Raw genomic sequence first — 23,443 nt, 5'->3', positions numbered from 1 at the left:
CATTTTTTGAGATTTCTGAAATCTTTGAAATTTCTGAGATTTTTGAAAATTCTAAGATTTTTGTAATTTCAAAGATTTCTGAGATTTCTGATATTTGTGAGATTTTTTAGATTTCTGCGATTTCTGAGATTTTTTAAAATTCTGAGATTTTTGGAAATACTGACAATTCTGAGAATCCGGATATTTTTGAGATTTCTGAGATTTCTGAGAATCCTGAGATTTTCGAAAATTCTTAGATTTCTGAAATTTCAAAAAATTCTGAAATTTTTGAAAATTCTTAGATTTCTGAGTATACTGAGATTTCTAAGATTTCTGAGATTTTTTAAAAATCTGAGATTTCTAAAATTTTAAGACTTTTTAAAATTTCTGAGATTTCTGAGATTTCTGAGATTTTTGAAATTTCTTGGATATCTGAGATATCTGAGATTTCTGAAATTTTACAAATATCTAAATTATCAGGGAATTCTGAGATTTCTGAGATTTATAAGATTTTTGAGATTTTTGAGATTTCTGAGATTTTTTTGAGATTTATGAAAATTCTGAGATTTAAAAAAATTCTGAGATTTTTAAAATTTCTGAGACTTCCAGAACTTCTGAAAATCCTGAGATTTCTGAAATTTCAAAGATTTCTAAGTATTCTGCGATTCCTGGCATTTTTGAGATTTCTGAAATCTTTGAAATTTCTGAGATTTTTGAAAATTCTAAGATTTTTGAAATTTCAAAGATTTCTGAGATTTCTGATATTTTTGAGATTTTTTAGATTGCTGCGATTTCTGAGATTTTTTAAAATTCTGAGATTTTTGAAAATACTGACATTTCTGAGAATCCGGATATTTTTGAGATTTCTGAGATTTCTGAGAATCCTGAGATTTTTGAAAATTCTTAGATTTCTGAGATTTCTAGATTTTCTGCAATTTTTGAAAATTCTGAGATTTCTGAGATAATTTAAAATTCTGAGATTTCTAGAATTTAAAGCTTTTTTAAATTTGTGAGATTTCTGAGTTTCCTGATATTTTTTAAATTTCTTAGATATCTGAAATTTCTGACATTTTTGAGATTTCTGAGATTTCTGAAATTTTTGAAATTTCTGAGATTTCTGAAGTTTCTGAGATTTCTGAGATTTCTGAGATTTTTAAAAATCTGAGATTTCTAGAATTTTAAGATTTTTTAAATTTCTGAGATTTCTGCGATTTCTGAGATTTTTTAAATTTCTTAGATATCTTAAATATCTGAGATTTCTGAAATTTTTGAAATTTCAAAGATTTCAGAGGTTTCTGAGATTTCTGAGATTTATAAGATTTTTGAGATTTTTGAGATTTTTGAGATTTTTGAGATTTCTGAGATTTTTAAATTTCTAAGATTTTTGAAAATTCTGAGATTTTTGAAAATTCTATGATTTTTGAAATTTCTTTGATTAATGAGATTACTTTAGATTTCTGCGATTTCTGAGATGTTTTAAAATTCTGAGATTTCTGAGAATCAGGAAATTTTTGAGATTTCTGAGATTTCTGAGAATCCTGAGATCTATGAAAATTCTGGGATTTATGAGATTTTTAAAAATTCTGAAATTTTTGAAAATTCTTAGATTTCTTAGATTTCTGAGATTTCTGACATATTTTAAAATTCTGAGATTTCTAGAATTTTAAGAATTTTTAAATTTCTGAGATTTCTGAGATTTCTGAAATTTCTGAGATATCTTATATTTCTGACATTTTTGAGATTTCTGAGATTTCTGAAATTTTTGATATATCTGAGATTTCTGAAATTTCTGAGATTTTTGAAAATTCTGAGATTTTTGAAATTTCAATGATTACTGAGACTTCTGAGACTTCTGAATTTTCTGAGATTTCTGAGATTTTTAAAAAATCTCAGAAAGATTTCTAGAATTTTTAGATTTTTTTAAATTCCTGAGATTTTTGAAATTTCTGAGATTTTTGAAATTTCTGAGATTTTTGAAAATTCTGAGATTTTTGAAATTTCAATGATTACTGAGATTTCTGAGACTTCTGAGATTTCTGAGATTTCTAAGATTGCTGAGATTTTTTAAAAATCTGCCATTTCTAGAATTTTAAGATTATTTTAAATTTTTGAGATTTCTGAGATTTCTGAGATTTTTAAAATTTCTTAGATATATGAAATACCTGAGATTTCTGAAATTTTTGACATTTCAAAGATTTCTGAGATTTATAAGATTTTTGAAATTTTTGAGATTTCTGAGGTTTTTAAAATTCTGAGATTTCTGAGATTTCTGAGATTTCTGAGATTTCTGAGATTTTTGAAATTTTTGAAATTTTTGAGATTTCTGAAATTTCTGAGATTTTTGAAAATTCTGAGATTTTTGAAATTACAATGATCACTGAGACTTCTGAGACTTCTGAGAATTCTAAGATTTCTGAGATTTTGTAAAAATCTGTGATTTCTAGAATTTTAAGATTTTATTAAATTTCTGAGTTTTCTGAGATTTCTGAGATTTTTGAAATTTCTTAGATATCTGAAATATCTGAGATTTCTGAAATTTTTGAAATTTCAAAAATTTCAGAGATTTCTGAGATTTCTGTGATTTTTAAGATTTTTGAGGTTTTTGAGAATTCTGAGATTTTTTTGAGATTTTTGAAAATTCTGAGATTTCCAAAATTTCTGAGACTTCCAGAACTTCTGAAAATCCTGAGAATTCTAAAATTTCAAAGATTTCTAAGTATTCTAAGATTTCTGACATTTTTGAGATTTCTGAAATCTTTGAAATTTCTGAGGTTTTTGAAAATTCTAAGATTTTTGTAATTTCAAAGATTTCTGAGATTTCTGATATTTGTGAGATTTTTCAGATTTCTGCGATTTCTGAGATTTTTTAAAATTCTGAGATTTTTGAAAATACTGACATTTCTGAGAATCCCAATATTTTTGAGATTTCTGAGATTTCTGAGAATCCCGAGATTTTTGAAAACACTTAGATTTCTGAGATTTCTAAAAATTCTGAAATTTTTGAAAATTCTAAGAATTCTGAGTATACAGAGATTTCTGAGATTTCAGAGATTTTTTAAAATTCTGAGATTCCTAAAATTTTAAGATTTTTTGAAATTTCTTAGATATCTAAAATATCTGATATTTCTGAAGTTTTTTAAATTTCAAAGATTTCAGAGGTTTCTGAGATTTCTGAGATTTATAAGATAATTTAAAATTGTGAGATTTCTAGAATTTTAAGACTTTTTAAATTTGTGAGATTTCTGAGATTTCTGAGATTTTTTAAATTTCTTAGATATCTGATATTTCTGACATTTTTGAGATTTCTGAGATTTCTGAAATTTTTGATATTTCTGAGATTTCTGAAATTTCTGAAACTTTTTAAATTTCATTGATTACTGAGACTTCTGAGACTTCTGAGATTTCTGAGATTTCTGAGATTTTTTAAATTTCTCAGATTTCTAGAATTTTACGATTTTTTTCAATTTCTGAGATTTCTGAGATTTCTGAGATTTTTTAAATTTCTTAGATATTTGAAATATTTTTGAAATTTCTGAGATTCCTGAACTCTCAAAGATTTTAGAAAATTAAGAGATTTTGGGAATTTCGATGATTACTGAGACTTCTGAGACTTCTGAAATTTCTGAGATTTCTGAGATTTTTTAAAAATCTGAGATTTCTAGAATTTTAAGATTTTTTTAAATTTCTGAGATTTCTGAATTTTCTGGGATTTTTGAAAATTCTGAGATTTTTGAAAATTCTAAGATTTTTGAAAATTCTATGATTTTTGATATTTCAAAGATTTGTGAGATTCCTTTGATTTATGAGATTATTTAAGATTCCTGCGATATCTGAGAGATTTTATAATTCTGACATTTCTGAGAATCCTGAGATTTTTGAAAATTCTCAGATTTCTGAGATTTCTTAAAAATTCTAAAATTTTTGAAAATTCCTAGATTTCTGAGAATTCTGAGATTTCTGAGATTTCTGAGATATTTTAAAACTCTGAGTTTTCTATGATTTTAAGATTTTTGAAATTTCTGAGATTTCTGAGATGTTTGAAATTGCTTAGATATCTGCAATTTCTTACATTTTTGAGATTTTTGAAAATTCTGAGATTTTTGAAATTTCAAAGATTACTGAGACTTCTGAGACTTCTGAGATTTCTGAGATTTTTGAGATTTTTTAAATATCCGAGATTTCTAGAATTTTAAGATTTTTTTAAATTTCTGAGATTTCTGAGATTTCTGAGATTTTTGAAATTTCTAAGATATCTGAAATTTTTGAAATTTCAAAGATTTCTGAGATTTCTGAGATTTCTGAGATTTCTGAGATTTTTAAATTCAGAAGATTCTGAGATTTCTGAAATTTCTGGGATTTTTGAAAATTCTAAGATTTTTTAAAATTCTATGATTTTAGAAAATTCAAAGTTTTCAGAGATTTCTTTGATTTATGAAATTATTTTAGATTTTTGCGATTTCTGAGATGTTTTAAAATTCTGAGGTTTCTGAGAATTCGGATACTTTTGAGGTTTTCGAGATTTCTGAGAATCCTGAGATTTTTGAAAATTCTTAGATTTCTGAGATTTCTAAAAATTCTGAAATTTTTGAAAATTCTTAGATTTCTGAAAATTCTGAGATTTCTGAGATTTCTGAAATATTTTAAAATTCTGATATTTCGAGAATGTTAAATTTTTTTAAATTTCTGAGATTTCTGAGATTTCTGAGATTATTGAAATTTCTTAGATATCTGAAATTTCCGACATTTTTGAGATTTCTGAGATTTCTGAAATTTTGGAAATTTCTGAGATTTCTGAAATTTCTGAGAATTTTGAAAATTCTGAGATTTTTGAAATTTCAATGATTACTGAGACTTCTGAGGGTTTTTAAAAATCCGAGATTTCTAGAATTATAAGATTTTTTTTAATTTCTGAGATTTCTGAGATTTCTGAGATTCCTGATATTTCTCCGATTTCTAGATTTCTAACATTTTTGAAAACTCTGAGGCTTCAGATAATTCTGAATTTTTTGAAAATTCTGAGATTTCTAGAAATTTTCAGATTTTTTAAATTTCTGAAATTTCTGAGATTACTAAAATTATGAAGAATTTTGTCATTTCTCAAATTTCTGATCTTCCAGAACTTCCGAAAATCCTGAGATTTCTGAAATTTCAAAGATTTCTAAGTATTCTGAGATTTCTGGCATTTTTGAGATTTCTGAAATCTTTGAAATTTCTGAGATTTTTGAGAATTCTAAGATTTTTGAAAATTAAGAGATTTTAGAATTTTCAAAGATTTCTGAGATTTCTGATATTTTTGAGATTTTTAGATTTCTGCGATTTCTGAAGTTTTTGTAAAAATCTGAGATTTCTAGAATTTTAAGATTTAATTATAAATTTCTGAGATTTTTTAGATTTCTGAGATTTTTCAATTTCTGAGATTTCTGAAATATCTGGGATTTTTGAAAATTCTGAGATTTTTGAAAATTCTAAGATTCTTGAAAATTCTGGGATATTTAAATTTCAACAACTTTTGAGATTTCTGAGATTCCTGAGATTTTTGAGATTTCTGATATTTATGAGATTTTTGAAATTTCTGAGATTGCTGAGATTTCTGAGAATTCTAAGTATTCTGAGATAGCTGAGATTTCTGAGTTTTCTGAGATTCCTGATATTTCTGAGATTTCTAGAATTCTTAGTTTTTTGAAAACTCTGAGATTTCAGAGAATTCTGAAATTTTTGAAAATTCTGAGATTTCTGCAAATTTTCAGATTTTTGAAAATCTGAGATTTTTAAATATTCTAAGATTTCTGAAGTTTCTGAAATTTCTGATATTTCTGAGATAACTAAAATTTCGAAGAATTTTTACATTTCTGAAATTTCTGATATTTCTGAGATTTATGAGATATCTGAGATTTTTGAGTTATCTTAAAATTCTGAGAATTATGAGCATTCTGGGATTTAAGAAAATTCTAAGATTTTTGAATTTTCTGAGATATCTGAAATTTTTGAGATTTCTTAAATTTTTGCGAATTTTGAAAATTCTAAGATTTAAAAAGATATCTGAATTTCTAAAATTTCTGAGACTTCCAGAACTTGTGAAATTTCTAATATTTCTGAAATTTCAAAGATTTCTGAGATTGCTGGGATCTTTGAGATTTCTGAGATTTTTGAAATTTCTGAGATTTTTGTTATTTCAAAGAATTCTGAGATTTCTGAGATTTTTGATATTTTTAAGATTCTTGCGATTTCTGAGATTTTTGGAAATTCTGAGCTTTCTGAGAATCCGGATATTTTTGATTTTTCTGAGATTTGTGAGAATCCTTAGAATTTTGAAAATTCTTAGATTCCTGAGAATTCTAAAAATTCTGAGATTTTTGAAAATTCTGAGATTTCTGAGATTTTTTAAATTCTGAGATTTCTAGAGTTTCAAGATTTTTGAAATTTCTGAGATTTCTGAGATTTCTGAAATTTTTGAAATTTCTGAGACTTCTGAAAATTCTAAGATTTTTGAAAATTCTGAGGTTTTGAAATTTCTAAGATTTCTGAGATTTCTGAGATTTATGAGATTTTAAAGATTTCTGCGAATTCTGAGATTTTGAAAAATTCTGAGAACTCAGAAAATTCTGAGATTTCTGAGTATCCGGATATTTTTGAGATTTCTGAAACTTCTGAGAATACTGAGATTTTTGAAAATTATAAGATTTCTGAGATTTATTAAAATTCTTATATTTCTGAGAATTCTGAGATATCTGACATTTCTGAGATTTCTGAGATTTCTTAAATTTCTGAGAATTTTAAAAATTCTGAGATTTCAAGAATTTTAAGATTTTTGAAATTTCTGAGATTTCTGAGATATCTGAAATTTCTGATATTTTTGAGCTTTTTGAGTTTGCTGAAATTTTTGAAATTTCTGAGATTTCTGAAATTTTTGAGATTTTTGAAAATTGTGAGATTTTTGAAGTTTCAAAGATATATGAGATTTCTGAGATTTTTGAGATTTTTTAGATTTTTGAGAATTCTGAGATTTCTTAAATTTCTGAGATTTCTGAGATTGTGCAAATTTCTGAAATATTCAAAATTTCTCAAAATTCTGAGATTATTGAAATGTCAAAGATTTCTAAGATTTTTAACCTTCTGAAATTCCTGAAATTTCTGAGATTTTTGAAAATTCTAAGATTTTTGAAAATTCTGAGATTTTTGAAATTTCAAAGATTTCTGAGATTTCTGAGATTTTAGAAACTTCTGAGATTTCTAAGATTTCTGAGAATCCGGATGTTTTTGAGATTTCTGAGATTTCTGAGAATCCTGAAATTTTTGAAAATTCTTAGATTACTGAAATTTTTTAAAATTCAGAGATTTCTAGAATTTTTAAATTTTTTTTAAATTTCTGAGATTTCTGAGATTTTTGAAACTTCTTAGATATCTGAAATTTCTGCCATCATAGAGATTTCTGAAATTTCTGAATTTTTGAAAAGTATGTGATTTCTGAAGTTTCTGAGATTTTGAAAATTCTGAGAGTTTGGAAATTTCAAATAATTCTGAAATTTCTGAGATTTATGAGATTTTTTAGATTTCTGCGATTTCTGAGATTTCTAAATTTTTGGGTTTTTCTCAAATTTCTGATATTTTTGAAAATTCGAAGAGATTTGGAAATTCTGAGATTTTTGAAATTCTGAAGTTTTTGAAATTTGAACGATTTCTGAGATTTTAGTGAATCCTGAGATTTTTAAAAAATCTGAGATTTTTGAGATGTTTCAAAATTCTGAGATTTCTGAGATTTTTGAAAATTCTGCGATTTCTTAGAATTCTCAGATTTTGGAAAATTCTGAGGTTTGTAGAAATTTTCAGAGTTTCAAAAATCTTAGATTTCTAAATTTTCTAAGATTTCTGAAGTTTCTGAAATTTCTGATATTTCTGAGATAAATATAATTTCGAAGAATTTTGACATTTCTGAAATTTCTTATAAATCTGAGATTTAATAGATTTCTGAGATTTCTGAGATTTATTAAAATTCTGAGAATTATGAAAATTCAGGGATTTATGAGAATTCTGAGATTTCTGAAATGTATGAAACATCTGAAATTTTTGAGATTTCTTTAATTTCTGAGATTTTCTAAAATTCTAAGTGTTTTGAAAGTCCTGAGATTTCAAAAATTGCTGAGCTAAAAAAATTTCTTAGACTTCCAGAGCTTCTGAAAATTCTGAGAAATCTGAAATTTCAAAGATTTCTGAGATTTCTGAGATTTCTGGAATTTTTGAGATTTCTAAAATCTTTGAAATTTCTGAGAATTTTGAAAATTCTAAGATTTTTAAGATTTCTGAAATTTTTGAAATTTTTAAGATTTCTGCGATTTCTGAGGTTTTTATCAATTCAGAGATTTCTGAGAATCCTTCTGAGAAGAAGATTTCTGAGAAGGATATTTTTGAGATTTCTGAAATTTCTGAGATTTTTTATAATTCTGAGATTTCTTAAATTTTAAGATTTTTAAAATTTCTCAGATTTCTGAGATTTCTGAGATTTTTGAAATACCGTAGAAATCTGAAATTTCTGACATTTTTGAGATTTCTGAGATATCTGAAATTTTTGAAATTTCTGAGATTTCTGAAATTTCTGAGATTTTTGAAAATTCTGAGATTTTTGAAATTTCAATGATAACTTAGACTTCTGAGACTTCTGAGATTTCTCAGATTCCTAAGATTTATTAAAAATCTGAGATTTCTAGAATTTTAAGATTTTTTTAAATTTCTGAGATTTCTGAGAATTCTGAAATTTCTTAGATATCTGAAACAACTGAGATTTCTGAAATTTTTGAAATTTCAAAGATTTCAGAAATTTCTGAGATTTCTGAAATTTATAAGATTTTTGAGATTTTTGAGATTTCTTAGATTTTTAAATTTCTGAGACTTCTGAAATTACTGGGATTTTTGAAAATTCTGGGATTTTTGAAAATTCTATGATTTTTGAAGTTTCAAAGATATCTGAGATTTCTTTGATTTATGAGATTATTGTAGATTTCTGCGATTTCTGAGATGCTTTAAAATTGTGAGATTTTTGAGAATCCGGATATTTCTTAAATTTCCGAGGTATATAAAATTTTGATTTTTGTGAGATTTCCGAAATTTATTACATTTCTGAAATTTCGGAGATTTTTTAAATTTCTGAGAATTTGAAATTTCAATGATTTCTGAGATTTCTGAGATTTGTGAGAATTTTGAGAACTCTGAGATTTCTGATATTTCTAAGATTTATGAGATTGTTGAAAGTTTTTAGATTTCTGAGAAATCTGAGATTTTTTGAAATTTGTGAGATTTCCTTGATTTATGAGATTTTAAAAAATTCTGAAATTTCTGAAAATTCTTAGATTTATGAGAATTCCGAGATTTTTGAAATTTCTGAGATTTCTGAGAATTCTGAAAGTTCTGACATATCTAAGATTTCTGAGGTTTTAAAAATTCTGAGGATTCTGAGAATGCTGAGATTTTAGAAAATTCTTTGATTTTAGAAAGTTTTGAGATTTTTGAAATTTTTAAGATTTCTGAAATTTCTGAGATATCCTAAATTTTTGAAAATTCTTGAAGTTTTGAAATTTTAAAGATTTATGGTTTCTGAGATTTCTGAGATTACTGAGATTTTGAGATTTATGAGAGATTTGAAGTTTCTGAGATTTCTGAGATTTTTGAAATATCGGAGATTTCTGAAAATTCTTAGATTTCTGAGAATTCTGAGATTTTTGAAATTTCTGAGATTTCTGAGAATTCTGAGAATTCTGAGATATCAACCATTATGGAGATTTCAAAGATTTTTAAAAATTCTAAGGTTTCTGACAATTCGGAGATTTTTGAACATTCTAAGATTTTTGAAAATTCTGAGATTTTTTAAACTTCTAAGATTTCTGAGATTTCTGAGAATTCTGAGAATTCTGAGATGTCTGAGATTTCCGAAAATTTAAAATTTATTTTAAATTTTGAGATTTTTGAAATTTCTAAGAATTCTGAAATTTCTGAGATTTCCAAAATTGCTGAAAATTCTGAGATTTTTGAAGTTTCATAGATTTATGAGATTTCTGAGATTTATGTTTTTTTTTTTAGATTTCTGAGAATTCTGAGATTTCTGAGAAATCTAAAAATTCTGAGAAAAATGAAATTTCGGAGATTTCTGAGATTTTTAAAAATTCTGAGATTTAAGAAAATTTTAAGATTTTTGAATATTCTAACATAATTAAAATTTCATAGATATCTGAAAATTCTGAGATTTTTTAAATTTCTGAGATTTCCGTTATTTCCGAGAATTCTGAGAATTCTGAGAATATCGAGAAATCTAAGATTTCTGGGATTTCTGAGATTTTTAAAAACTCTGAGGTTTTTAAGATTTCTGAGATTTTTGAAAATTCTGAGAATTTTGAAAATTCTGAGATTTCCAAAATTTCTGAAAATTTTGAGATTTCTAAGATTTCTGAGATTTTTTGAAATTTCTGAGATATCTGAGAATTCTGAAAATTTTCAGTTATCTGAGATTTTTGAGATTTTTAAAAATCTTGAGGATTCTGAGAATTCTGAGATTTTAGAAAATTCTTAGAGTTTAGAAAGTTCTGAGATTTTTGAAATTTCTAAGATTTCTGAAATTTCTGAGGTATCCAAAAATTCTGAAATTCTGGAAGTTTTGATTTTTTAAACATTTATGACATTTCAAAGATTTCTGAGATTTCTGAGATTTTTGAGATTTATGAGAGTTTTGAGATTTCTGAGATTTCTGAGATTTTTGAAATTTCTGAGATTTCTGAAAATTTTTATATTTCTGAGATTTCTGAGATTTTTGAAATTTCTGAGATTTTTGAAAATTCTGAGATATCAAGGATTTCTGAGATTTCGAATATTTTTAAAAATTCTGAGGTTTCTGAGAATTCTGAAATTTTGAAAAATAAAATTCTGAGAATTGAAGATTTTTGAAAATTCTGAGATTTTTAGAATTTCTGAGATTTCTGAGTATTCTGAGAAATCTGAGATATCTGAGATTTCTGTGATTTCTGTGATTTCTGAGTTTTTTTTAAATTTGTGAGGTTTCTAAGAATTGTGATATTTTTGAAACTTCTGAGATTTCTGAGATTCCTGAGATTTTTAAAAGTTGTGAGATTTCTGAGATTTTTTAAAATTCTTAAATTTCTGAGAGTTCTGAGATTTTTTAAACTTCTAAGATTTCTGAGATTTGTGAGAATTCTGAGATTCCTGAGATTTCTGAGATTTTTGAAAATTAAAAATTTATTTTAAAATTTGAGATTTTTGAAATTTCTAAGAATTCTGAAATTTCTGAGATTTCCAAAAGTTCTGAAAATTCTGAGATTTTTGAAGTTAAAAGGATTTATAAGATTTCTGAGATTTATGAGATTTTTTTATTTTTCTGAAATTTCTGAGATAGCTGAGAAATCTAAAAATTCTGAGAGTTTTGAAATTTCTGAGATAGCTGAAATTTTTTAGATTACTGAAATTACTTAGAATTCTCAAATTTCTGAGATTTCTGAGATTTTTGAAATTTCTGATATCTCTGAGATTTCAGAGATTTTTTAAATTTTAAAGAATTCTGAGATTTCTGAGATTTCTTAGATTTTTTAGATTACCGAGATTTCTGAGGGTTGAGAAATTTCTGAGATTTCTGAAATTTCTAAGATTTTTGAAATTTCTGAGATTTTTGAAAATTTTGAGATTTCTGAGAATTTTGATATTTTAAAAATTGTGAGATTTCTGAGATTTCTTACTTTCTGAGATTTTTGAAAATTCTTAGATTTCTGAGAATTCCGAGATTTTTGAAATTTCTAAGATTTCTGTGATTTCTGAGAATTTTGAGAATTCAAATATTTTTTCAAATTCTGAGATTTAAGAAATTTCTACGATTACTGAATTTTTGGAGATTTATAAAATTTCTGAAATTTCTGAGATTTTTTTAAATTCAAAGATTTCTGAAATTCCTAAGATTTGTTAGATTTATCAGAAATTTGAGATTTCTGAGATTTATGAAATTTCTGAGATTTCTGAAATTACTGAAAATTCTTAGATTTCTGAGATTTTTGAAATTTCTGAGATTTCCAAAATTTCTGAAAATTCTGACATTTTTTGAAATTTCTGAGAATTCTGAGAATTCTGAGATTTTTACAAATTCTTAGCTTGTTGAAATTTCTGAGATTTCAGAGAATTCTGAGATTTATGAAATTTCTAAGATTTCTGAGATATCTGATATTTCTGACTTTTCTGATATTGCTGAAATTTTGAAAATTTGACAGATCTTTGAGATTTTTTAATTTCTTAGATTTTTTAAATTTGTGAGATTTCTGAAAATGCTGAGTTTTCTGAGAATTCTGAGAATTTGGATATTTCTGAGATATCTTAGATTACTGAGATTTCTGATAATTCTAAGAATTCTGAGATATCTACGATTTCTGAGATTTCGAAGATTTTTAAAAATTCTGAGGTTTCTGAGAATTCTGAGATTTTTGTAGATTCCAAGATTTTTGAAATTTCTAAGATTTCTGAGATTTCTGAGGATTCTGAGAATTCTGAGATTTCTGACATTTTGAGATTACTGAGATTTTTTAAATTTCTGAGAAATCTGAAATTTCTGAGATTTCCAAAATTTCTGGAATTCTGATATTTTTGAAGTTTCATAGATTTATGAAACATCTGAGATTTATGAGATTTCTTTTTATTTCTAAGATTTCTGAGAAATCTATAACATCTAAGATTTTTGAAAATTTTTAGATTTCTGAGAAATCCAAGATATTTTGAAACTTCTGAGAATTCTGAGATTACTGAGATTTTTTAAAATTCAAAGCTTGCTGAAAAAATTATTTGATTTCTCAGATTTCTGTGATTTTCGAAATTTCAAAGATTTATGAGATTTCTTAGATTTTTTATTTTTCTGAGATCTTTAAAGTTTCTGAGATTTTCAAATTTTCTGAAATCTCTGAGATTTTGGAAACAATAAAGATTTCTGCGATTTCTGAGATTTCTGAGATTTCTGAGATTTTTTAAATTTCTGAAAATTCTGAAATTTTTGAAATTTCAAAGATTGATGAGTTTTCTGAGAGTGATGAGATCTCTGAGAAATTTAAAAATTCTGAGATTTCTGTAGTTTTTGAGATTTTTGAAAATTCTAAAATTTTTGAAACATTTGAGATTTCTAAGATTTCTGAGATTTTTAAAAGTTCAGAGATTTCTGAGGTTTTTGATTTCTTAGATTTTTGAAATTTCTGAGATTTCTGAAAATTCGTGGATTTCTGAGATTGCTGAAAATTTTAGAAATTTCTGAGATTTCTGAGAGTTCTGAGATTATTAAAAATTCACAGATTTTTGAAAATTCTAAGATTCTTGAAAACTCTGAGGTTTTTAATTTGCAACGATTTCTGAGATTTTTGAGATCTATGAGTTTTTTTTTGGATTTCTGGGATTCCGAAGGTTTTGGAATTTCTGAGAATTCTGAGAATTCTGAGATATCTGAGATTTCTGAGATTTCTGATTTTCCTGTGATTTTTTAAAATTCTTAGATTTCTGAGAATTCCGAGATTTTTTAAACTTCTAAGATTTCTGAGAATTCTGAGAAATTGAGATTTTTTAAATTCAAAGATTATATTAAACTTTGAGATTTTTGAAATTTCTAAGAATTCTGAAATATCTGAGATGTTTTAAATTTCTGAAAATTCTGAGTTTTATGAAGTTTCATAGATTTTTGAGATTTCTGAGATTTTTGAGATTTTTTAGATTTCTAAGATTTCTGAGATTTCTGAGAAATCTAAAAATTCTGAGATTTTTGAAATTTCTGAGATAGCTGAAAGTTTTTATATTACTGAAATTTCTGAGATTTCTGAGATTTTTGAAATTTCTGATATCGCTGAAATTTTTGAAAGTTTTGAAAATTCTAAGATTTTTGAAATTTCTGACTATTTTGAAATTTCTGAGATTACCAAAATGTCAGAAAATTCTGAGATTTTAGAAATTTCAAAGATTTCTGAGATTTCTTAGATTTTTAAGATTACCGAGACTTCTGAGAGTTAACAAATTTCTAAGATTTCTGAAATTTCTAAGATTTTTGAAAATTCTGAGATATTTGAGAATTCTTATATTTTTAAAAATTGTGCGATTTCTGAGATTTCTAAGATTTTTGAAATTTTTGAAATTTCTTAGATTTCTGAGAATTCTGACATTTCTGAAATTTCAAAATTTCTGAGGTTTCTGAGATTTTAGAAAATGGTTGGATTCTGAGATTTCTGAGAATTATGAAATTTCTGATATTTCTGAAATTTTTGAGAGTTGTGAAAATTCATAGATTTTTGAAATTTCTGAGAATTTTGAAATTTCTGAGATTTATTAGATTTCCGAAATTTCTGAGATTTCTGAAAATTCTAAGATTTTTGAAATTTCAAAGATTTCTGAGATTTCTTAGATTTCTTAGATTTTTTTGATTACTAAGATTTCTGAGAGTTTAGAAATTTCTGAAATTTGTGAAATTTCTAAGATTTTTGAAAACTCTGAGATTTCTGAGAATTCTTATATTTTTAAAATTTGTGAGATATCTGAGATTTCTAAGACTTCTGTTATTTTTGAAAAGTTCTTAGATTTCTGAGAATTCTGAGATTTTTTTTAATTCTGAGACTTAAGAAATTTCTAAGTTTACTGAAATTTCTGAGATATCCAAAATTTCTGAAAATTCTGAGATTTTTGAAATTTCAAAGATTTCTGAGATTTGTGCGATTTATGAGAGTTTTGAGATTTGTGAGATTTTTGAAATTTCTGAGATTTCTGAATATTCTGAGGTTTCTGAGAATTCTGAGATTTTTTAAATTTCTCAGATTTCTGAGATTTTTTTTTTAAACATTGTTTATTTAAAACAACTTATTAACTAGCTAACAAAAGAATAGTCGGGTACATGTAGGGACGACGTACAGGTTTTACAAAGAACACGTTAGGATATTTTCATCAATCACATTGTTGTTTCCAACAATGTGGATGATGTAGTTTGCAAACAAACGTAGGATAGCAATCCTCTTACTTATGCTAATGTGACTTAAAATAGGTAAGAGGAGGGAAGGGAAGTTGAGGTTGTGGTTCGGAACAATGGCTTCCATAGCCTGTATCAGTGTGCTCCAAGCACTAGACACCCTGGAGCACAGGGCAAACTTGTGCTCCAGAGTCTCTGACCGGGAGCAGTATGAACAGGCTGAAGGAGCCCGATTCATCCTGTCGATCAGCAGTCCGTGTGGCACCTTGTTGTGCACCAGCAAGTACAGCATCGAGCGTTGTTCGGATGAAAGTTTGTAGCTGGTGACATTTTTCCAAATCCATCGCCAATCCGTGGAAGGTGACTCCATAGCCACTTTGGAGTCTGGAAGTCTGTCGACCATCATTTGCCGCAAACTTTTGGTAGTGACTGTAGATACCGGATGGTATGCGAGCTGCTGGATTACCATCCGAAGGCACGGATACGTTGTGGCAATGGAGCCTAGATTCGGGGGATTCCCAGCACAATCTATGTGCTGAGCCCCGATTTTCAGGCAACCCTGCTCTGCAACGTACCGATTCACCAGCAACGCTGTTGTGGTAATGGCGGGAATGTGAAGATTGAGTCCACCTCGGTTGCGTGGAAGGGCCAAATGGGTTAATGGGATTTGAAAACCCCCAGATCCGTCCCACAGGTAAGACCGCACCGTCTTGGAGGCCAAATCGATGTCCATCGATCGTGCGCCACACACCGATGCAACAAACCAAAGCTTGGGCAGAAGGAAAGTGTTCAAAAGCACCACCTTTTGCGCCAAATTGAGGTCTCTAACACGATGCAATCTGACCAAATGACGGAACTGTTGGATCACGTTTTCCCAGTTATGCCCCATGGCCTCCCGTATATTGTTCGTGAACAATATACCAAGCAGGCGCAATCTTTCTACTTCCCGCAGCCACGGAACATGCATCGGGGTGGTTGTTGGTGTGATGTGTCCTATGTCCAGTGCCGTTGTTTTTTCCACGTTCAGCTTCGCCCCAGCGGTTCTGCCAAACGCTTCCATTCTTGCTTTAACCTCCTCGAGTTTGGGAAGGGAGGTTGTCACCACCGAGATGTCGTCAGCATATGCGTTGATCAGGTCATCCTGATCGCAACAAATACTTTCTAATCTGGAGATGAGCGGATTAAGGTAAAGGACAAACAGGTGCATGGATAAAGGATCACCCTGTCTGACAGAGCAGCGTATGGGAAACGACGGGGAAAGGTTTCCATTTACAAGGATACGGGAGGAGGATCGTTCACCAACTGTTCGAAAAAATCGCACAAGTCCTGGATTGAAGCCCAGAGAAGACATAGTTTGCCACAAAAAACTTCTATTAACTCTGTCAAAGGTCTGTGATAGATCAAAGGAAACGAGCTTATCATGCCTTCGCTGATTCTTGAGATCAACCACCCTCTCCTTAACAGAGAGCACCGCTTGAAAAATGTTGCAAGGTTTGTTGCTACATTTTTGCACTGTCGATAATATTCCCCACTTCCTGATTATAGAATCAAGACGTAGTTTAATAATTCTCGACAGTAGCTTGTAATCTGTGTTAAGCAGGGATATGGGTCGATATCAAGAAATGGAGCCCGTACCTCCTTTCTTTTTCACTAGAACTATGACACCGTTTCTCGAGTTTCTCGCGGAAACTTTCCTTCAAGAGCCTCATTCAAAATGAGATGTAGTTCCCTTTGGATTATCTCGTATGCACGAGGATAAAATTCCTTAGCAATCCCATCAGGGCCAGGAGACTTTCGCGACGCAGATTTTTAATCGCATCGAGGATTTCATCAGGTGTGATCTAAACCATGCAATTAATATTGGTATCACAATCCTCTGGAATGATTTGGATACAGGTAAACGTGTCGTCCGTAGCCAATTTTCGTCAGAGTACAGTTGTTTGTAATATGTGTGAATGTGTTGTCTGCTATCTTCTTCTTGATCAATCACTCTGCCATCTTCAGACAAAAGTTTGTCAATTACGGTTCGAGTTCGCCTGCGTTCCTCAAGTTGAAACGTGGACACACTCTCACCAGCAACACGAGTTTCGTTGATGCGTGTGTACTCTTCAGAGAAGCGTCTCTGAAGAGATAAGATTTTACCCTTGGCTCAGTTTATATAACTAAGCAGGGTTTGTCAGGTAGTTATTGTAAGAGTTTTTTAGAACTCTATGCAGGATGTCCATACGCAAGCTAAACGCGGAGTATTTTTGATTCGTCTTCCAGCGTAAAAACGATTTGATTTTTGGTTTGGCGAATTGAATCCACCAATCCATCCAGGAACTGAAGTTCCTTCTTTGTCTTGTCCATACGTTCCACTTGCATCTGAATTCCTGCATATTTTCCTGTGTTAATATATGAGGCCTTAACTGCCAGTATCCATTGCTACGCGATCTTTGGCAAATGTTAACTGGCAGGCAAACTCGAACCGTCAGAGCTTTATGATCAGAAAAGGCCAGTACGTGTAAGCAAGTCGTCCGTAAGTGTGTCTTGAGTGTTGATGATACGTAACATCGATCGATACGTGAACCCGAACTATGTGTGATATGGGTAAACTCTACAAAGTCGCCTTTGAGGGCCTCCCAGCTATCACACATCCCCATAACGTTGACAACATTCCTCAGAGCAGGGCTAATATTTTTCTCGCCCGTTGCGTCCTTTTGATTCAACACGCAGTTGAAATCCCCTGCGAGAATGACATGCTGAGATGCATTTCGCAGGTAGTACGCAATGGTGCAATTGAAAAACTCCTCCCGCTCTGACCAACGTTGGCTTCCAGAGGGAGCGTAAACGTTACAGAGTGTGGTAGAATTCTCAAGACGAAGACAGATTATACGTGAGTCTAAACTGCGTTCGACGTGAGAATATTTAAGGTGTTCCCGTATAGCGATCGCTGTTCCACGTTTATCAACATTCACAATCGAGAGCACTTTTTACCCAGGAAGCGCAATGTTGCCATCATACACTTCTTGTAGGAAAATAATATCTGCCTCAATTGATCGAACAAACGAACGCAGAGTATTTATTTTAGTCGGGTTTGAGATGGTATTAAAATTAATTGAAACTAATGTAAAACTAGCGAATTTCAAATAATTTTTTACCCCTCAGTGTGTGTGTTAGTAGCCGTGATTGTCTTAGCATTTTTCGGTGGTCTGCCAGACTTAAGCCTGACTGATTCTTCGATCGATGCGTTAGACGCGGCACTGTCAGTCTCGTCTTGGTTTTTATTTATTTATTTATTTACAATTGATTATGACGGTCCAATGCGGTATTGTCAACACCGCTTGTGTTGAAAAAAAAATTACAATCATATTGATAAGGCATTTCCTCCCTAATATTTGCCTTATCCCGGGCATACTCGGTTGTGGATGGTTGTGGTGATGGTGTTGATGCTGCTGCTGCTGATGATGATGATGATGATGATGATGATGATGATGATGATGATGATGATGATGATGATGATGATGATGATGATGATGATGATGATGATGATGATGATGATGATGATGATGATGATGATGATGATGATGATGATGATGATGATGATGATGATGATGATGATGATGATGATGATGATGTAGTGGTGGATGTTGTGAGTTTTGATGGTCCGGGACTATCGCTGCGTCTATTGTGATGATGGTGGTTGGTTACATCCAAATTCCGGCTATAGTGGTGATGTGGCCGTTCTATTGTTGTCCTTTGTAGATTGGTCTGGACTGCAACAAACAAACCAATATTGTTTAGACAGCACATTTATTTGTCTTCGTACAGTGTTCTCCAGCGCAGTCCAGCAATGACATTCCAAGCTCACACTAGTCAACGTCCAATCAAAGGATGATCGACAAGCTCTATCCCGCAGCAGCGAAAGCGACTTCACTACTCCCGAGACTGAACCCGCCGAACACCCCGAACCCGACGCCAACGTTGTCAAACTCAATGTGCCAAAACTGGACTGGAGTGAAGAACACTGCACTTTCAACAACGCCTGCCTCCCTTTTACGGCAGTGTTGGAATCACCCCCGAGTGCTGTTGCCCAGTCATCGGATCACCCGTGGCACTACAAAAAATACACTTAAAACATAGACGACACAACATTTAACAAAAAAGGAATGGGGAAATACGAATACGGATTGAAAGGATACTTGGGATGTGGAATCATAGGACAAGACCGTTGTCTCTGGCGAATCGGTGAATGATCCTCATGTAGGGGAGGTCCTTGGTAGCCAACACTTCTCTTATTTCTGTACCCGTTCGTCTGCCATTATGCTCGACTGCGCTCAACAAGGAGGGTCTTGCGGTTTCAAATTCCACGCAGGACCACAGAAGGTGATTTTGCCGAAGCAAGACATCGCTGCCTCGATTTCTGCGTCCGTGACATACGGCGGAAGCTCGTGCAGCCGCATTTTCGTTGCACCATCCTCTAGCACAATCGGCAGCAGATATGATGCTCCGTCGATGGTCAGGAAATGCTTCCCCTGGTGTTTCGATACGATCTGCTCTGCTTGTTGCATCGTTTCCGTCTCAACGTAAACGATTGCCGTCGACGTGAACATTTGGATCCTCGTGACGACCTCTCCGGCTTCAAGCGTATCGACAATAAAGTCGATCACCTCTGAACGGGAAGGGCGTCTCGGAATCCCTTCGTACACTATTTTTAAAGTGTTTGCCCTAATGGGCATTGGTTTGATTGTCTCCATGACAACTAATGAAAAAGTACTCTTGCTACTAGAAGAAAAGTCTGCTCGCTGCAGCAGTCAAGAGTCTGTCAACTGATTTATGAGATTTTTTAGATTTTATAAGATTCCTTAATTTTTGGAATTTCTGAGTTTTCTGAGAATTCTGAGAGTTTCTCAGATTTCTGAAAATTAAAAGATTTTTTTAATTTCTGAAGTTTTTTAAATTTCTAAGATTTCTGAAACTTATGAGATTTCCAAAATTTCTGAAAATACTTAGATTTTTGAAAAATCAAAGATTTATGATATTACTGAGAAAAATGAGATATTTAGGATTTCTGAGATATTTGAGATTTTTGAAATTTCTGCGATTTTTGAACATTGTTAGATTTCTGAATATTCTGAGAGTTTTGAAATTTCTTAGATTTTTAAAAATTCAGAGATTTTTGAAATTTCAAAGATTTCTGAGATTTCTGACATATTTGATATTTCTGAGATTTCTGAGATTCCTGTGGTTTTTAAAAATTGTAAGATTTCTGATATTTCTATGATTTCTGAAATTTTTGGAAATTTTTAGATTTCTGAGAATTCTGAGATTTTTTGAAATTTCTGAGATTTATGAGATTTCCGATATGTTTAAAAATTCTGAGATAGTTGAAAATTCTTAGATTTCTGAGAATTCTGAGATTTATGCATTTTTTTAAGATTTCTGAGATTTCTAAGAATTCTGAAAATTCTGAGATATCTGAAATTTCTGTGATTTCTGAGATTTTGAAATATCTGAGATTTCTTAGAATTGTGGTATTTTTAAAATTTCTGAGATTTCTGAGATTCCTGAGATTTTTAAAAATTGTGAGATTTCTGAGATTTTTTTAAAATTCTTAGATATCTGAGAATTCTAAGATTTCTGAGATTTGTGAGAATTCTGAGATTTCTGAGATTTCTAAGATTTATGAGATTGTTGAAAATTTTTAGATTTCTGAGAATTCTTAGATTTTTTGAAATTTCTGAGATTTATTTGATTTATGAGATTTTAAAAAATTCTGAAATTTTTGAAAATCCTTAGATTTCTGAGAATTCCGAGATTTTTGAAATTTCCGAAAATTCTGGAAGTTTTGAAATTTTAAAGATTTCTGAGATTTGTGCGATTTATGAGAGTTTTGAAATTTCTGAGATTTTTGAAATTTCTGAGATTTCTGAGAATTCTGAGATTTCTGAGAATTCTAAGATTTTTGAAATTTCTGAGATTTTTAAAAATTCTGAGATTTAAGAAAATTTTAAGATTTTTGAATATTCTGAAATAATTGAAATTTCATAGATTTCTGAAAATTCTGAGATTTTTTAAATTTCTGAGATTTCTGATATTTCCGAAAATTTTTTAGAATTCTGAGAATATCGAGAAATCTAAGATTTCTGGGATTTATGAGATTTTTTTAAAAATTCTGGGGTTTTTGAGGTTTCTGAGATTTTTGAAAATACTAAGATTTTTGAAAATTCTGAGAATTTTGAAGTTTCTGAGATTTCCAAAATTTCTGAAAATTCTGAGATTTTTGAAATTTTCAAGATTTCTGAGAATTCTGAAATTTTTGAAATTTCTGAGATTTCTGAGATTCCAGAGATTTTTATAAATTGAGAAATTTCTGAGATTTCTAAGATTTCTGAGACTTTTGAAAATTTTTAGGTTTCTGAAATAACTGAGATTTTTTGAAATTTCTGAGATTTCTGAGAATTCTGAAAATTCTCAGATATCTGATATTTCTGAGATTTTTAAAAATTCTGAGGATTCTGAGAATTCTGAGATTTTAGAAAATTCTTAGATTTTAGAAAGTTCTGAGATTTTTGAAATTTCTAAGATTTCTGAAATTTCTGGGATATCCAAAATTTCTGAAAATTCTGTAAGTTTTGAAATTTTACAGATTTATGACATTTCAAAGATTACTGAGATTTCTGGGATTTTTGAGATTTATGAGAGTTTTGAGATTCCTAAGAATTCTGAGATTTTTGAAATTTCTGAGATTTCTGAGAATTCTGAGATATCTACGATTTCTGAGATTTCGAATATTTTTAAAAATTCTGAGGTTTCTGAGAATTCTGAGATTTTGAAAATTAATTTCTGAGAATTGAAGATTTTTGAAAATTCTGAGATTTTTGGAATTTCTGAGATTTCTGAGTATTCTGAGATTTCTGAGATATCTGAGATTTCTGAGTTTTTTTAAAATTTGTGAGATTTCTAAGAATTGTGATATATTTGAAATTTCTGAGATTTCTGAGATTCCTGAGATTTTTAAAAGTTGTGAGATTTCTGAGAGTTTTTAAACTTCTAAGATTTCATCATTATCATCACCATCACCACAACTTAACCGAGTATGCCCGGGATAAGGCAAAAGAATAAGGAAGAAATGCCTCATCAATATAATTGTTTTTTTTTTCCAACACAATTGGTGTTGACAATACGGCATTGGACCGTCATATACAATTGTAAATCAATAAAAAAAAAAATTGAAATTTCAAAGATTTATGAGATTTCTGAGATTTCTGAGATTTATGAGATTTTTAGATTTTCAAGATTTTTAGATTTTTGAAATTTCTGAGCTTTTTGAAAATTCTGAGATTTTTGAAAATTCTTAGATTTCTAAGAATTCTGAGATTTTTTTAAATTTCTAAGATTCCTGAGATTTTTAAAAATTCTGAGATTTTTGAAAAATTCCTAGATTACTGAGGATTCTGAGATTTTTAAAATTTATGAGATTGCTGAGATTTTTGAGAATTCTGAGAAATCAAAGAATACTTAGAATCCTGAGAATAATGAGATTCCTAAAATTTCTGAAATTTCTTAGATTTTATTAAAAGTCTGAGGTTTCTGAGAATTCTGAGATTTCTGAGATTTCTGAAATATTTGAAATTCCTGAGATTTCTTGAATTTCTAAGATTTCTGGAATTTCTGAGATTTCTGAAATTTCTGAAAATTTATAAAATTCTTAATTTTCGGAGAATTCTGATGTTTTTAAAAATCGTGAAATTTCTGAGATTTCTTAGTTTTCTGGGATTTTTTAAAATTCTTAGATTTCTGATTAACCTGAAATTCTTGAAATTTCTAAGATTTCTGAGATTTCTGAGAATTTTGAGATTTCTGAGATTTTTGAGATTTCTGAGATTTCTGAGAATTCAAAGATTTTTTTAAATTCTGAGATTTTAGACATTTTTAAGATTACTGAAATTTCTGAAATTTCCAAAATTTCTGAAAATTCTGAGATTTTTGAAAATTTAAAGATTTCTGAGATTTCTGAGATTTGTGAGATTTATAAGAGTTTTGAGATTTCTGAGATTTATGAAATTTCTAAGATTTTTGAAAATTCTGAGCTTTCTGAGAATTCTTATATTTTTAGAAATTGTGAGATTTCTGAGATTTCTAAGATTCCTGAAAATTTTGAAAATTCTTAGATTTCTGAGATTTCTAAGATTTCTGAGGTTTTTTTTTAATTCTGAGATTAGAGAAATTTCTAAGACTACTGAAATTTCTGAGATTTCCAAAATTTCTGCAAATTCTGAGATTTTTGAAATTTCAAAGATTTCTGAGATTTGTGCAATTTATGAGAGTTTTGAAATTTCTGAGATTTCTGAAATTTCTGAGATTTCTGAATATTCTGAGATTTCTGAGAATTCTAAGATTTTTGAAATTTCTGAGATTTCTGAGATTTTTAAAAATTCTGAGATTTAAGAAAATTTTAAGATTTTTGAATATTCTGAAATAATTGAAATTTCATAGATTTCTGAAAATTCTGAGATTTTT

At 29.3% G+C, this 23,443-nt stretch overlaps 1 protein-coding gene across 3 annotated transcripts in view; it reads left to right on the top strand.

The window, feature by feature from the left end:
- Window positions 1–23,443, top strand: part of LOC126557161 (serine/threonine-protein kinase fused) — a 420,093-nt gene that overhangs the window by 42,725 nt on the left and 353,925 nt on the right. The gene's annotated exons all lie outside the window — the stretch shown is intronic.

This window comes from Anopheles maculipalpis, chromosome 2RL (assembly GCF_943734695.1).
Source record: "Anopheles maculipalpis chromosome 2RL, idAnoMacuDA_375_x, whole genome shotgun sequence".
Taxonomy (NCBI): domain Eukaryota; kingdom Metazoa; phylum Arthropoda; class Insecta; order Diptera; family Culicidae; genus Anopheles; species Anopheles maculipalpis.
This window is presented reverse-complemented; position numbering and strand designations above follow the sequence as displayed.